The sequence below is a fragment of the Equus asinus genome, chromosome 5, assembly GCF_041296235.1.
Source record: "Equus asinus isolate D_3611 breed Donkey chromosome 5, EquAss-T2T_v2, whole genome shotgun sequence".
In the NCBI taxonomy this organism is placed as follows: Eukaryota; Metazoa; Chordata; class Mammalia; order Perissodactyla; family Equidae; genus Equus; species Equus asinus.
Genome location: NC_091794.1, coordinates 93,167,271 through 93,180,454, shown reverse-complemented (window position 1 = coordinate 93,180,454; position 13,184 = coordinate 93,167,271). Strand labels below are relative to the sequence as shown.

Sequence of the window (13,184 nt, the reverse complement as noted above, 5' to 3'; positions counted from 1 at the left end):
TCTTTCCACTAACGTGGACTGAGCATACGGGAGTGCACTCACCCTGCCTCCAAGAGGCCTGCCTTAGAGAGGGAAATGGGCACACTTCCAGCGCGGTCGACTGCCGAGAGCTTTAATGGAGGGATGGACAGGGTGAGGACAGCAGAGACAAGCAAGACCCTGGAGGTCGGAGAGGCTTCTAGGGAGACGACATTTGAGCCGAGCATTGAAGAGCAAATAGGGATTCGCTATGTGGAGGAGTGTGGACCAAAGTTCTCCAGGCAAAGGAACCAGTGAGAGAGAGGCGTGGAAGGAGACCCTGGGGATGGCTGGTGGGTGGGGGGAGGGAGGGGTCAGAAAGGCAGAGGCCAGATCTCGCCCTGTAGGCTTTACCCGGGAAAATTCAGAGACATGTACGTCTCACACTCACACCCCCCACCCAGAGTGCAGGAGGCTTCCTTGGGGAGATTTCAGTCAGCGGCAGTGAGTGGTCAGATTCAGATGTCAGAAAAGCCCCCCGGCGGCAGGTGAACAAGGCAGCCCCTGCCCTCAGCTGAGTCTCCTCGAAGCGGGGGAGACAGGTGTTCTGCTCTCTCACAGCCAATCTAGAGGGAAGGGCAAATGTTGCGAGAACAAGGAAGAGAAAGCTCCGCAGTACTTCTGTCTATGGGAGGGATGGGGGCGCTGAGGGGAGAGGGTCATGGAAAGCTTCAGAGGGGTGACCTTTGATGTTTTCAAGCGGGGGCAGCTGCAGGAGCAAAGCGGGGGTGGATTGACGCCGCCAGCATATGATGGGGGTGGTGGGAAGGCTCCGGAGTGCTCACCTGCTGAGTTTGGGTGGGGTCTGTTGCCATGGAGTAAAACCACTTCCGGTTCCGCAGGGGTAATTGGATTCCAAGGATTCGACTTCCGAACAAGGGCAGAGGTGCAGTTCCAGAGTCAGCCAGCAGGCGGGGCCCTGCTCCCGTGCTTGGAGCCACTACGGTAACGGGTGCGCACCCTCAGGGCTGTGGGGTGGGAGAGGCGGAAGGAAGGAATCCGGCTCGTTGTTGTCGGGCACCCTGCCGGCACTTCTTGTGTGTTGTCCCCCTTAATTCTCCCAACACCCCTGAGAGAGGTTAGTAACGTCCCATTTTACAGCTGGGGAACTCGAGGCTCAGAGAGAGTACACGGACCGATGTCACACAGCTGACAAGTGGTAAAGCAGGGATTCCAACTCGGCCCTGAAGTTTGGACTAGGAACAGCACAGGAGCTCCTGACTGGGGTTGCTGCCCTGCCTGCACCCCGCGTGTGTAAGAGGCTCTCCCTCAGAGCCTGCAGAAAGAACCAACCCTGCCCACACCTTGATATCAAACTCCCAGCCTCCTGAACTGTGAGAGAATCAATTTCTGTTGCTATAAGCCACCAAGTTTGTGCTCATTTGTTATGGCAAAGCTAGGAAACTAATGCAATCCCCCTAGGCTGGCAAACATGTGAGACTGCTGCTTCTTGCTAATGACAGTAGTCTTGGGCTGGGCTTCCCTCCTCCTGCATACAGTTTATTAAGATGCCCAGTCATCACATTGCCCATGCTTCCTGATAGCATCCAGTCCAGAGCAAAGCCCTGCTTCCTTCAACCCTCTCAAATCATCTAACCCAAGCCCAGATCCTATCATAAGTCCTTTCTAATGTCCTCTCACTGAGTCACCCCGTGGTCCCCACAGAGCACGCCATCCTTCACTATGAGTCATAAACCCACCTGGTTAACTGCCCTGTGTTCCTGGCGGTCTTTGGCTGGAGGGTTTGACACGGCCTATGCCCAAAGGCTGCCATCTCCAGTGAAAATCTTAGCCTGCGCACCACCCTTCCCCTCACCTGCTTCCCTCGTTTCCACATGGCACTCATTGCCTTCTCCCTCGCTAGATCATTTGCTCTGTGTTGTTTATGGTCTGTCTTCCCTCCACCCCCCACTTGAATGTGAGCTCCCTTTGTTGAATGAATGAACCGGTGCTGGGACAGGAACAAGCCAAGGGAGCTCCTAACCAGCTTGGCTACCAGGAAGGCTTCCCTGGAAAAGGGCTATGAGGACTGTGATCTGATAGGTAAATGAGGTGATCCAGGCACAAGAGTGGGAGGAGTATTCCGAGCATGTGCAAAAGGCCTGGGTAAGTGAGGGGCTCTTTCAGGACTGGGAGAGTCCAAGTGCTTCGAGGTGGCTGAAGAGGGTATTCTGGAAGCAGAAGGCAAGAGATGAGGTTGGGAGTTGTCAGGGGCCAGGACATGAGGGGCCGGGTTACCGGGAGCTCAGACCAATGGACCTGAGGGCCATAAGGAGCCATAGAAGGGCCCTAGGGAGCCATGGAAGTGTTTAAGAAGAGGTGGCATTTTAAGAGCAGACAGAGGGAGGCAGACAGTGCTGTGGAAGAGGTAAAGATGGAAGTGAGAAGACCAGCAGCGGCAAGGCTGTTAGAGGGTGAGATGATGCCACCCGGGTCACGGTGGCAGCTGGAGAGAAGGGGTGGAGTCCAGGGAGGAGGAAGATGACCCAGGTTACCTCCTGGGTCCCTCGTCTGGATATCTGGGTGTTCAGAGGTGCCATTCACTGCAGAGGGGGACATGGGAGGAGCAGGTTACGGGGGAGGTGCTGAGTGTGAGGAACTTCATGCCGTCGGACATCAGGGGAGATGTCAAGTGGGGAGTCGTCTATACACCTGAAGTCCAGGGTCAGGCTGGACACACAGGCTTGGAAGAGCGACATGGACAGGTACCGAAGCCTTGGCAGAGAGGAGGATTCTGAGGACTTCCAGCTGAGAAGCCAGAGGAGCAGAGGGCTCAGAGTGGGCAGGGCTTAAGCGAGGGCAGAGGAGGCCCGCTCCCTCATCCCTCCTCCTCTCTCTCTGGGGTCTCTAGGTCTCACCTTGCCCCTGGAGCCCCCAGGGGCTGGAATCACTTGCTGGGACAGAGGTCTCCCGTCTCTCTTATAGTTCACTGCTCCAGGCTTCTTTAGAAAGCAGTGGGGAGGCTCTGCGCGGCACCCAGCACAGACAGCTGCAGCGGTAGCCACTCTGAAACCAAACGCCCACCTACAGGTGGAGACAGCCACCTGGCCCCAGGCCCCAGGCCCCTGTTATTCTGAGAAAGCTCAGAACTGAGGCTGAAGTGGGCGGTCATCAAAGCAAGTCCAAACACAAGGTCACCATCAGCAGCTCACAGACAGCAGGGCTTGGGAGGCAAGCCTGGCACTGGCTGGTGCATTTCCTCCTTGTCCCAGTGGCCAGCCTTGTCCTCCTTGTTCCAGCCACCTGCCTGCACCAGACTTTGACCAGAGCTGGAAGTAGATGGGAGGGGTGGGTGCCTTAACCCAGACCCCATGGGCTCCCTCCATTCCTCAACTCTCCATTCTGCCTCCTAAATGCCTTTCCCATCTGCCCACCAGCCCGGGTGGGCCTTCCCTCCTCTCTCCTCGAGCACAGCAGCAGCCCCTCCCTGCCCGCCGAGCCACCTTCCATACCTTCACCAGTCTTGCTAAAATGCAGTTCATACCACATCACTCCTCATTTTGATCAATCAGGAACTCATGCCCAAAACCCTTGGGTCAAAAGGCAAACTCCTTACTGGGGTCTCTCAGAGCCTGCTCCCACTCCCTCTGGGGCCTCCAAGGCCCACTCCCACTCGAAACTTCTTTCAGTTCCTCAATGTGCATCCTCTCTGCTGCCCTACCCCCTCGTCTCTCACTCATCCTCAGCTCACCCATCACTTCCTCTGGGCAGCCTTCCCTGGTCCCCAGGCTACGGAAGGAAGGTCTGCTTGAGTAACCCTCACCCACTGGGTTTTCCCCACCTGAAGGCAGGGAGGGTAGAGATTATCTGTCATGTTTACCAGGTTCCCAGCAAACCCACAGTAGGCCAGAAATGTGGACGGCACTGAGCTGAAATGCGTTATGAAGCTCTTTCTCCTTGCTTCCCTCCCTGGATCCTTGGAGCCTGCGCCGCTGAATACGCAGGTGGTGTTAGCCTCCAGCCTGAGTCCAGGGGCTGTGTCCCTTCACCTATGCCACCCAGAGGGTCTCCGCCCTGAACCCAGTGACCCCCCAGTGGTGTTGGGAGGAGATGCCACCAAACTGAAGTCACATTTCAACAAGAATCCCAAACCCTTAGAGGAAGTAAGGGCAATGAGATGACATAACAGGGAGTTCCTGCAGGCAGGGCTCGAGAGAGGCCCCTGAGAAAGGGAACTTGACCCGGGGCTTCCTGCTCCCAGCAGCACCGAGGGGGGGTTTGTTGGAACCTCCGACCCTGGTTCAGTCTCTTCCCAGCTGCAGGACTTTGGGCACACTGCTTCACCGTTCTCGGTGGCAGTTCTCTTGTCTGTAAAGTGCAAAGAACGAGACAACCTACATCTCTTGGGGTACTGTGAGCTTCATGAAACAACGCACATCCCACACTTAGCATGGTGCCTGCGCTCGACGAGCCAAGTTCCCCTTCCCAGGCCCCCAGGCCCCCAGTCCCTCCCGTCGCCTCCATGTGTATGAAAATTCAAATTTGTGCAATGCCCAGGCCGGGCATGGGTGAGACATACTCAGTGGAGGCGACAGAGGGAAGAAGTGCTGGGCTGTGGGACAGGGCCCCAGAGTTGAGGAAGATGGAGAAATCCTGACAGGTAGAGTGGGGGGACCTTTGACCTTCTGCTTCAATCCCTTTTTATTGCAGCTGGGGAAACTGAGGCTAAGAGGCGGCAGGAGCTGTTGCTGTGGCCTGTGTGTTACTCAGAGCCAGGTTTGGTATTGCAGCTTTCCTGAACTGATCGCATCGAATGCGAGTTTTGCAGCACCTCTGGAAACCAGGCTGAGGGATTCGTGGAGGTGAGGGCACACGCTTTAGACTCACATGATTATATGGCTCAAGGTCACAAGGAAGAGGCCGTGACCCAGACAAACAGGGAGCCCAGGGATCTGGAGTCCCCAGGACCCTCTCCCCTACCCCAGGGAGGGTCATTCTCACAGGATCTGGAGGAAGGTGGAGGATAGGGGAGTGAGGGCAGATCCCGCCTTCCAGAATCCTCCCTTCGTCTATCCAACAAATGCCAGGTTCTGCGGAAATAAGTGGGGGAAAAAGACATGCCCAGCTCTCATGGAGGGGATAGCCTATGGGGAGGAGATGTTAAGAGAAATCATAGACGTAACATTATAACTGTGGGGAGGGCTATGGAGAAGGGCTTCACGGTACTGCGCAAGGGTGTAATAAGGGTCCAAACTCTGTCTAGGGGGTCAGGGAGGTCTTCCTGAGGATGTGACGTTTAAGTTGAGACCCAGGATGAAGAAGGTTACTGTGAGACAATAAAATATATACATATATTGGTCTCTGCCGCCCGTTCCTGGTACGGAGTTTCTAAAACCCGTATAGTTTCCTAAGCGTTAAGGGCTCTAGGAGCATCCTTTGTTCTAATGAGGTGACTCTGGGTGGGCTCCTGGATGGGGGCTGGTCACCAGAAAGACAAAGCCATGATTAGGAACTTGGAATTTTCAGCCCCGGTGCCCCCTCTTCTCCAGAGAGAGAAGCAGGGCTGGAAATGGAGTTGATAATTGATCATGCCTCCATGAGGAGGCCTCCATAAGATCCCAATAGCGTGGGGTCTGGAGAGCTTCCACGTGGATGAACACACCCACACACCAGGAGGGTGACACACTCCAACTCCACAGGGACAGCAGCTCCTGGGCTCGGGACCCTTCCAGACCTCTCCCTATGTGTCTCTTCATCCAGCTGTTCATCTGTATCCTTTATCATATCCTTCGATAAGCTGGTAAACATAAGTGTTTCCCTGAGTTCTGTGAGCCACTCTAGCAAATTAATTGAACCTCCGATCTATAGCTGGTTGGTTGGAAGACAGGTGATAACCTGGGCTTGTCACACACCTGGAGTAGGGGAAGAGGGTAGTCCTGTGGGAATCCTGTGGAACCTGATGCTAACTCTAAGTAGATAGTGTCAGAATTGAGTTGAATTGTAGGACACCCACCTGGTGTCATGCAGAATTACTCGGGGTGGGGAAAATTTCCTGGGAGGATGGGGTTTTCTCTACACAGTTACCCAGGCAAGGGAGTGGTATGCATTCCAGGCAGAGGCAGTGGCATATGCAAAGGCCCTGTGGTGGGAAGAAGTACAACACAATCTAGAAAAATGATCCAAGTTTGCCTTTTCAATAAGGTGGAGGGCTGGCCCAGTGGCCAAGTGGTTAAAGTTCCATATGCTCTGTTTTAGCAGCCTGGGTTCGCGGGTTTGGATCCTGAGCGTGGACCTGCTCCACTTATCAGCCATGCTGTGGAGGCATCCCACATACAAAGTAGAGGAAGACTGGCACAGATGTTAGCTCAGGGCTAATCTTCCTCAAGCAAAAAACAAAAAGGAGGAAGATTGGCAATGGATGTTAACTCAGGCTGAATCTTCATCACCAAAAAGAAAAGAAAGCAATTCTATTCACAATAACATTGAAAAGAATAAAATACTCAGAAAAAATAAAAGAAGGTGGAGTAGAGGCATCCTCTTTCCTTTTTCTTCTCAAAAATCACCCTCCCATACAATAAGGAGAAGAAGAACAGAAACTCCATCTTCTAAGAAGGTATTTCTGACCTCAAACTACAATATTGTAAAAAAGTATCAAATGCTCTGGATTTCAATGTGGTTCAATAATGGACTTATTAAACAATTTCGTCTTTTCTCTACTTCTAGAACTTGGCCTCCTCAGGCCTTCTCTTTCTTATTGTGTTAACTAATAAAATTCCAGGGCCTGGCCCTAAGAATGGAAACCTTCCTAATTACCAACCACTGTAAAATCAGCCACAGAAAGACGAGAGGGAGCTGTCTTTTCTCCCCTGAAGCTATAGAAACAGAAATACCTACTATGCTCCATCATAAAAATGAGTTTAAGCATCAGACATGATAGGGTCAAAAGGAGAACTTTAACAAGAACGTCCTTATTGTTTTCCTGGCCGCTGGGTGGATTTGTGGGACTATTCATTAAAAACATTAGCTTGGGGGCTGGCCCAGTGGCCGAGTGGTTAAGTTCGTGTGCTCCACTTCGGCGGCCCAGGGTTTGCAGGTTCAGATCCTGGGCATAGACCTAGCACTGCCCATCAAGCCACGCTTTGGCAGCATCCCACATAAAATAAAGGAAGATTGGCACAGATGTTAGCTCAGAGACAATCTTCCTCACAAAAAAAAACAACAAAAAACCCAGGTTAGCTCTGTTAATATAAATCTGTCCTGAGAAAGACTGTTTGCACAAGAGAGTCGTGAAAGACAACCAGACTTCAGATTGTGGAAGTCACTTGTAAATTCCAAAAATAAGCCCATAATGGCAATTGGCTATCTTAATTGATTTGATCCGTGATAATTGTGTTACAGTTGTCATCTCTTGATTACTTCTAAGCTTTTTCTTTGGAAGGGGGGATCAAAGCAGAAGACAATCTTTGGCAACTCCCTCTCTCCCACATAAAACATAATATCCGTGAAATAAGAACAGAATGAATAAAAAGAAGAATTTAAAAGAAGTTCTTGAAAATTAAAACTATAAGGGGCTGGCCTGGTGGCACTGCAGTTAAGTTCGCACATTCCGGTTTGGTGGTCCTGGGTTTGCAGGTTCGGATCCTGGGCGCGGACCTACACAGCACTTATCAAGCCATCCTGTGGCAGCAGCCCACATATAAAATGAAGGAAGATGGGCACAGGTGTTAGCTCAGGACCAATCTTCCTCACCAAAAAAATAAAATAAATAAAAAATATAAAAGAAATGATTAAAACTAGTAAAATGGTTAGAAGATTAAGTCTGTGGAATCTCCTAGAAAGCAGAACAGGGGGGCAGGGAGATGAAGAATTGGTTCAAAAGATACAACATACAGCTAAAAAGAGCTCCTGAAAGAAGGAAAAACAAGGACGTTTCTAGAATGAGGAGCCTAAATCCCCAGATTAAAAAGATCCACAAGTGCCCAGAAGCAAGAATGAAGGGCCTGCGGATGGCTGAGCGTGTGAAATATCAGAGCAGCCGGGACAGAGAAAGGCTCCCCACCTTCAGAGATGAGGAGTCTGGAATAAGAAGAACATTGGGCTTCCCCACAGCGAGCGAGTTACTCCAAGGCTGGGGAGCATGCTCCCAAGTTTGGGGGGGGCACATGGTTTACAACCTGGACCTGCACACCAGCCAGATCATTGCTAAAGAATAAACAATACTGTACCTTAGGTTTAGGCTTAGCAACAGCTCAAGATGACTTTATCTTTTAAAGATTGTGATAAAATACAGATAACATAAAATTCACCATCTTAAGCATCTTTAAGTGTGCAGCTCAGTAGTGCTAAGCACATCCACATCGTTGTGCAACTGATCTCCAGAACTTTTTCATCTCACAACGCTGAAACTTCATCCCCATTAAACAGCTCCCCATTTTCCCTCCCCGGCCCCGTTCTATTTTCTGTCTCTGTGATTGTGACTCCTCTAGGAGCCTCGTATTAGTGGAATCATCCCATATCTGTCTTTTTGTGACTGGCTTATTTCATTGAGTTTAATATCCTCAAGGTTCATCCATGTTGTAGCATGTGCCAGGATTTCTTGGCTTTTTAGGGCTGAATAATATTCCATTTTCTGTATATACCATATTTTGTTTATCTATTCATCTGTCAATGGACACTTGGGTTGCTTCCGCCTCTTGGATACTGTGAATAACTCTGCTATCATGGGTGTGCAAACATCTGTTTGAGCCTCTGCTTTCAATTCCTTTGGGTATATTCCTACAAGTGGGATTGCTGGATCATATGGTGACTGTTTCTTAATTTTTTGAAACTTTTCACTTAACCTCTGCTGAAGAGAGACAGCAGGCCCAGATACCACCCTCAAAACCCAGAAATTGCACAGAGGTTTTGTAGAGTTTGGAGCTTGAAGCCTGATCTCCGCTCCCAGAGCTGGGCACCTCGGCTTCCCTCTCAGCACCACCAGCCATGCAGTTGCTGCAGAGGCCTCTGACCACAGGGGACAGCAGCCTCCCACACCGACACCCACAGCGGGGGTTTCGGCTTCCATCCAGTCCCCGTTAGGAAGCAAAAGGGTGAAAATCTCTGGGTTCCAAACCACTTCCCCAGGCCCGGGGTCAGTGGTTTCACTTTTTGTGTTCCCGCTCTGCTCCTCCCCCAGACACCCCCTCCTCGGGACCTGGCCGGTTCCCAGGCCTGAGCACCTTGGGCCCAGCCCTCCTCAGCTGCCACCCCTGCTGATCTGGGCCCCCCCAGGAGGTCTTGGGACCCCCACCCCTCGAGGACCAGCATCCCCTCTGCCTTCCCTGAGGCCCTGGGGCTGGGCTGTGGAAGCATCTCAGGGTGACCCGCAGGCTCCCGGATCTCCTCATTCACCCCTTCCTCCCCCTCCCCTCCCCTCCCCTCCTCTCTGTAGTGTCTCCTGTCCCCTTTCCTCTCTAGCTTCTTCTCTCCTCCCCTGCCCCTCCTCCCCCCACCTCTCCTTACCCGCCCTCCTTCTCATCTTCCTCCCCACACACCAAGTTGTAAAAGCTGCTCTGTCTGCTCCTGTCTCACAGCAGCTTTCTTCCCCAGCACACGGAGCCCGAGTCAGTCAGCCCCTCAAAGCTTTACAACCACACGTGCTCTCCTGCGTCAGGATGTAAGGATATTGAGTATCTGTTTCCAGAAGGGCCTTTCTCCCCAGTGAAAGTCTGACAGGGGAGGGGCAGCCCTCCAGGAGGGTCCCCACAGTGGTCTCAGGGGATCCTTGGCAGGGAGCTGTTCATACTGTCTGTACAAACCATGTCATAGAAAATCTAGGGAACAGAGAAAAGACCGCAGAAGGCCCTTCAAGCCCCCTGGTTCCCGGGCGGTGAGCCTTTCTGGCCGGACCCTGAGTGCCAGGCCTCGTCTCTGCACGAGCCTCTGGCAGGATAGGGTGCCCCATACGTATCCGCACTGGTGGGGCGTCCCAGATGCCCAGAGGACCATCATGTGACAGACCGTGATGGGACTTGTGAAAGAGCACATTTCTCAAGGCCACCTCAGCGCGGCCCATGGCCCAGCGGAGAGGAAGAGGCCGCAGGAGCCTTGGGAAGCCCCTGCCGGCCGCTCAGCCCGCACTGCGGCGCTCTCCGCCTCTCCCACCCCTGGGCCCTGACCTTCCCGCCGGAGGCGTTTTTCCCACCGCCTCGGCCTACGTGCCCTGTCGGTGGACATTTAAGCGAACAGCAGGATGCTGTAACAACCCTCATCCCGTGCTGCGTCACCTTTAGGCCCCCTTCCCCTCCTGGAAAGGCCCACCCCACCCCGTCGGACGTTGCCTGGAAACACCAGGCCACGTGGTACCACATGCAACAGTGTCTGGTGCCAACGCAGCAGGTAGGGGCCCAGCCCCTGTCCCCAGTCACCCTGAGACACCTGCTACTCTTGTCACCAACTAGTTGCCCCGAGGAACGCAAGGGCAGGTTTGGATATTTTAACTGTTTTCCCAGATTGCTCTTTTTCCTTTCGTTATGGTAAGGAAATGCAATCACCAACCTCCCTGAGCCAGACCAAGCCTCCCCAGAGCCACGCCTGTGACCTTTGCCTCATTTTGAATGCTAAGATCTCCTCTCAGTGTGTGTGGAAGCCTGCTTTCCAACTGAGCCTGCGCAAGCGAATACCAACCGCTCCCTTTTGCATACTCATTCCCCAGTGGAAATAAATGTCCCTGCTTCCTTCTGTTCAGGGCCACACGACTTTGGAAATGACTCCTCAGTCTCTTATCTGCTGCACCTTACTTTCCGAGACGACTCCTTGCGGTGTGGAGTCTGATTTAACTCGCCAGAAGGGAACCCACTTCCTCTCTGACATTCTGACAGCGTCTGCCCACAGAGGCAGTCTGCTCCGAGGCAGTCACCTTCAGGCTCCAAAAACCCTGCGAGAGCCTGGCGCATGCAATGAGGATCTCCAGCTCTCCGTCATCATAGGCATCCTCCGCATGGCTCCTTTCCAACCTACCCCCTCCTCTGGGTGAACTCCTGCCCTCTGTGCACTCCACTCAGCTCTTGAGGAGCCAGGGAAGACCCAGGCGGGTGTCCCCAGCCTGGGGAAGTGGAAAGGGCTTGAACCATGGCCACCACAGGCCTGGGTTTGAATTCCAGGTCCTCTATTTGCATGTTGCATAAGGAACAGCAAGGAAGATAGTTTCCCACTCAGAATCTTTTTTTTTTTTTGAGGAAGATTGGCCCTGAGCTAACATCAGCTGCTAATCCTCCTCTTTTTGCTGAGGAAGATTGGCCCTGAGCTAACACCCGTGCCCATCTTACTCTGCTTTCTATGTGGGATGCCTGCCACAGCATGGCTTGATAAGCGGTAAGTCAGTCAGGCCTGGGATCTGAACTGGTGAACCCCAGGCCGCTGAAGCAGAACGTGTGAACTTAACTACTGCGCCACCAGGCCAGTGCCCCCCACTCAGAATCTTATTTTCCTAAAATAGAAAGCAGAGTGTTAAGAGAAGTAAATCAGATCTGAGATCTCTGAGAAATGTCAGAGGCACAAGAGGCCCTCAGGAAATAGTAATGATAACAGACGTTAAGCAATTGTCAAGTGCCACTTATCTGTGTTATACTATCATTTTCACCAACACCCCTGCTCCCACTAGTCCCCATTGGACAGAGGAGACTGAAGCTCAGAGAGGTTAAGGAGCTTGCCCAAAGTCACACAGCTAGGAAGTGGTGGAGCCAGGCTTTGAACCCAGCTCTGTCTCCAAAGCCCATCTTTTTATTCTTCATCCTCTACTGCAATTTGAGGCACAACTGGACTGAGCAGAAATCTGTCAGACTTGCACGGCCTGCCGAAACACACAGGGAAGAGAAGAAGAATTGCCATTTTCTCAGCAGGAGGAGCTGGCAGAGCTGGATTAAAATCTTCGCTTCTCCATTTTCTTGTTGCATGGTCTTAGGCAATTCCCCTCGCTTTTCAGAGCCTCAGTTTCCTCCCCTGTAGAGTGGGAATTATAGAGTCTGTCTTGCCTGCTTGTAAGGGGGATTAAGGGCCTGCTCAGAGCAGGTGCTCACTGTCACACCTGCGGATGTTTCTGGAAACATGTAGAAATGCCCCCTCCGTCCCGTCTCCTCTGCTTAGCAGACCCTCCTCCTGGGTCTGAGGCCCCTTGCTTGCCTCTGTGTGCCACTCCTCTCAACTCTCACAAAAGCCCTCCTTTCTCATCTTACTGGGTCCATTGGAGGCCCAGCAGTCTTCAACACGAATGAAATACGCCCTGAGAGTCTGTCAAAACAAGCACACCATTTGGCCTGGAAATTCTCCTTCCAGAATCCATCCCAAAGAAGTATTTCCCACCCATTCATTCAGTGAGTCATCAAGGATGCTAGTTTGGTGAGCACCTACTGTGCGCCAGACCCAGTGCAACATGCTAGGGGTACACCGGGGAGCAAGGCAGACTGGCAGCCCGGTCTCCACCCTCCAGAAACCAACTGTCTATTGCTTAGGAGACATAAGCAAATAATTACACAGATAAATTGTAACTGCAAATTGTAACGGCCTGGAACTGGTTTCCACGTGTCAGTTGTACTGGGCCTTTGCCTACTAACTTCGACAAGACTACTTCTGTGCCCAGGAATCTGGGAAAACATTCACAAGATAAAGGCGAAGCGAAAGGAGGGGATCTGAAGTTTTCTGTTGAGTGTTATCACCCAAGATTTCACCTGGCAGGTCAGGGCTGGACCCGATTTTGGCTGGATCCTGGGGTGGGCAGTGGTGTCTGTAAATGTTTAGGCAAGGAAAGAAAAAGGCAGACAGGAAAAGCGGGCAACCCAGGGACGAGGAGCCCTCTCAGCAACCAGATGGTGGTTTCTAAACTTCATTCTCTGAGAAAAGGAACCAGGGCTTCTGGAAGAAATGGCGGATTGTAGGGTGGGGGCAGGGAAAAGATGGGATGAGCCTGGAGCAGTAAGGCCACTCAGTAAGGAAGTGCTCAGAGAAAAGAACGACGAGGCAAAGGGACCCAGGAGCCAGCCTGAAGGAACTCCCAAAGCTGGAAAGATCCACGCAACAGAATCAATAACGTAGTAGATTGTAAGTCAAAGTATAAAATGAATAGACATGAAGTCCATCCTGAGATAAATAAATAATTGAATAAATAAATAAATCGGGCAGAAGAGACAAAGCTTTTTTACAGAGGAATTCCAAGTAATTTATTGGAATGCTCCCCACTCCCCCCAGGAAGC

At 52.1% G+C, this 13,184-nt stretch overlaps 1 long non-coding RNA gene across 1 annotated transcript in view; it reads right to left on the bottom strand.

The window, feature by feature from the left end:
• Positions 1-97: 97 nt before the first annotated feature.
• The window catches only part of LOC106839108 (uncharacterized), a 16,627-nt gene continuing 3,540 nt past the window's right edge, over positions 98-13,184 (bottom strand). Inside the window, exons 2-3 of the long non-coding RNA XR_006527721.2 lie at positions 804-986; positions 98-584 (exon numbers count right to left, since the gene is read on the bottom strand). This is a non-coding gene — a long non-coding RNA (uncharacterized lncRNA). The remainder of the gene's footprint in view (positions 585-803; positions 987-13,184) is intronic.